Genomic DNA, 4,154 nt, shown 5'->3' on the forward strand with positions numbered 1-4,154 from the left:
GGTAATTCGCTTGCTTCATTTAAAGTTGCATTCATGCATTCAGATATATTAATTGTCATTAAGGAATATCTTTTCCTCCTATAAAATGCCTGAGCCCATTTGGATTTGCCAACATCCTCTAATTTAAACCTAATGGACAGAGCAACCTCATCCAACTGCCTCATGTAATACTCAAATTCATTACTTTTATATGCTCTTGCACACATATGGAAAGTGTCTTCCATTGGACATGACTTATGGTTCTTAACAAGGTTCTTATACAAATGAAATGCACACAACCTGTGTATCATAGAAAGAACTAACACCCTTGGCTATACTTTTATGACCATCCGACACAAATAACATGGTCGTTAGAATCCTAAAAAAACAGCTTTAAGATTAAGAAAAAAACCAATACCATGATGCATCATTCTTATAATTGACAATGGCAAATGCAAAAGATACAATCTGTGAATTGCCATCAAGTGTGCAAGCAAACAATAATGTTCCCAGAAATTTGTTCTTTAGACCAGCACCATCAACTGACATAATAGGAAAACAGAATTTTCATGCATCTATGAAAAATGGCCATAAAGTAATACTTAAACCTACATTCATCATCAGATTCTTATGTTATATATGTTCCTGTGACGAATAAATATTTAGATTGATTATACAAGACAAAATAGACTGTATATAATTACTTAAGCTAAATATAGACAAGAAAAATACCAGGATTGTTTTAAATCAACGTAGCTGAAAATGGTGACAAAACGACATATGAGAACTCAAGAGTGCCTATAAGGGAATTGAGGACAATCTCACAACTTCTCTAAGCTTTATCATAACTTGTCTTCTCATATAGCTTACAACATCACAAGATTGCCATAGGAATTTGTCATTCACTTTAAAAAATGACTTTGTACACTCAGCAACAATGTAAGATGTTCCTTGCTGATGACCATCTTTAACAATGTCAATAGAGCAATGATGAATATCGATGTATTTCTGAACCATCCACACACCACCCCCTCTATATACTGATGCACGTAGATACCACCCACAAGACATATCCTTGCAACGAATTTCAAATGAAGTTTTGTTTGACCTAGTAGTAGTAAGTTCAAAACTGTTTTTTAGAGCAAACAAACAAACTGCTTTCTTCAATACTAACTTGCTAGCAAAAAGTAAACCTACTCTAATGGGAATACCAGATTGAAAGGAATCGAAACCTTGAAAATCAACGATTTCAGTATTACCTGCAAGAGGTTGGGAAGAATGATCAATGTTTATTAATTCATTATTCAAATACAATGTATTTCAAATGTTTGGGGGGAGGGGAGGAGTAAATGAGACATTTGATAACGCTATTGTCAACCAAAAAATATCTTTATCTTCGACAATGCTAACAATATTTGAATTGGCAGAACCAATCTAGTACATTGTCAAACGAGATATAGTTAGCTCACCGGAGGAAAAAAGTTTATCGTGGATATATTCCACAAATTCTTTGAACGATGAATTTTATGCAAAGTGCGCCTCAATTTCGAAAATCATGATAGTGAGACATGATCAACCTCTACAGATAAATCAATTTGGGGGAAATTTGATAACACTAACATCAACAAAAAAATATCTTTATCTTCGACAATGCTAACAAGATTCGAATTGGCAGAACCAATCTAGTACACTGTCAAATGAGATATAGTTAGCTCACCGGAGGGAAAAAGTTTATCGTGGATATATTCCACAAATTGTTGGAATGATGAATTTGATGCAAAGTGTGCCTCAAAATTTCGAAAATCATGGTAGTGAGACATGATCAACCTCTACATATAAATCAATTTGGGGGAAATAACATCAATAAAAAATATCTTTATCTTCGACAATGCTAACAAGATTCGAATTGGCGAAACCAATCTAGTACATTGTCAAACGAGATATAGTTAGCTCACTGGAGAGAAAAAGTTTACCGTGGATATATTCCACAAATTGTTGGAACGATGAATTTGATGCAAAGTGAACCTCAAAATTTCAAAATCATGGTAGTGAGAATTCTCATCCCTTCGACCAGTAAAGTAGAGTCTAATCCATTGTAAAGCCATAGAAAAATAGTAGCTTGTTAAAGAAACCACAAGAAAACATAAATCGATGAACACTTTGTGTGAGTAACTATAGTTATGACAATGTACGGAGTAACAATCCAACTGATTCTTGTGTAATCAATGCATGACCATTTTCTTAGGAAGTGATATTTCTTTTTCCCAAATCGTTAAAATAATAGAAAAAATAATATATACAACTAATTTATTAAGAACGTAAGAAATATATAGCTAATTTATTAAGAATGTATGTATAAAATTATGAAAAACAATACACATATCTAACAAAAATTGAATAAGAATAAACCAATATATGGATATTTCAAATATAAATTTGGTAGAAAAATCTGGATATTTAATTAAGATGAGATAAATTCAAAAAGTGGTTAAACATAATCTGAAATAATAATAAAATATAGAGACTAAGTTAATTACAAAATTATGAGGGCAGTTGTCTTTGACGAATATCAACAATTACCCTGTATATATACCTTGACCCTGTTTTCTTAAAACGGAAATTCACAGGTCATGCAACAACTATAAATTACAGCATGCTAACAAGATAATCAAGGAATAGAGTATGCGTACTTTTGAAGAACCATTATTAAAACTCCCTCGATCAGTATACTAGTGTCCACAACAACACAGCCCTCGAATGCAATGACTAGTGCAACACGAACACCAGCACGAACACAATAAATCAATGATCATGAACCCAACGAATGGCCTCCAGATCCTCGAAATCAATCGAGTTGAGTGAAGATACCACTACAATGGTTACCTTGGTATTCTCAATATGAGAATCCATAAGTTGTGGGCTCTGTATAAACTTGGCTTGAGGAAGAGACTGGGGGACAACAATCATGTAGACGATCAAGCAAGTGGGAGATAGGATGTTGTCCATTGTATAGATAATATGCTTGATCGTGTAGAAGATGACAGCCTATCGTATAGACAAAGCCACACAATCGTTTACCTATGACCAACTGAACACATATCGTATAGTCAATGTTCCATGATCGTTTAGTCTCTCTATGAGCTATCACTTAGTGAAAGACTTTTACTTGATAGCTTTATTGTGAGTTCTTTCCGAAAGTAGCAACTCTACAAAATTAGAAAAATATTTTTCCTTCTATCTCACGGTTATCAGAAAACCACCAATAACCTCCTACTCAATTGGTTATTTGAGAAGAAGAGATAATTATTAAATAATTAATATTATTATAAATAAATATGACAACCAACTTACCATATTATATTTATAACCTATAGTTTTAATATTTCATTTCATGAAACATACAAACCATAGTTCTTTTTCTATTTTATGGTACTTAATGTATCTCATACATCACACCAATTATATCATATATAAATGAATTTCTTCATGTTAATTTGAACACTTCAAACTAACTCCAATAACTGATTCTCAACTTGAACATCGAACTACCAAGGGGACCTTATGGACCTATAACTTAAAGCTCCAATGATAAGTGAATAACTGACTAAACTCTTTAGTCACGAAATCCACAATCCGTTAACTGCCGGACACTCCACTAAAGATCAACTACTGCACTTTCTTCACTACAGATATATTTATGTGTCCATATCAACCAATCAACAATGCGATAACCTTTCACAGATCGCTCGTAAGTACAGCTGGGCTAATTTACCATTATGCCTTTGTAGTTACATCTAACTCCTTAAGTACTATTGATTCCTCTAATGAACATAAGTCATGGTCCTACTATGACTGAGTCCTCTCTTCCAAAGAGAGGTCGTGACCACAATGTACAAGACTTGAAATCAGCCTTTAAGGGAGCAATCTATCTACTAACCTCTATTTCGGGGAATGAGTGAATTCCATCTTGTGTAACTGAGTTTCTAGCTCCCCAATTAGACAAATCCCCAAAAAGGTAGGCTTGTTGAGTTAGCAATCTAGCCAGTCTCACCCACACTAATCAAAGAACCATTCTCAATGGCAAGAGTTCCCAAAACACTTAGGATTAAGGTCATGTCACCTATGCTCGCTTAGATGAGATGTAAATCTCAAGTATCAACGACATTATATAAAGA

Source organism: Benincasa hispida, chromosome 7, assembly GCF_027475165.1.
Source record: "Benincasa hispida cultivar pf3 chromosome 7, pf3_genome.v1.1, whole genome shotgun sequence".
NCBI lineage: Eukaryota > Viridiplantae > Streptophyta > Magnoliopsida > Cucurbitales > Cucurbitaceae > Benincasa > Benincasa hispida.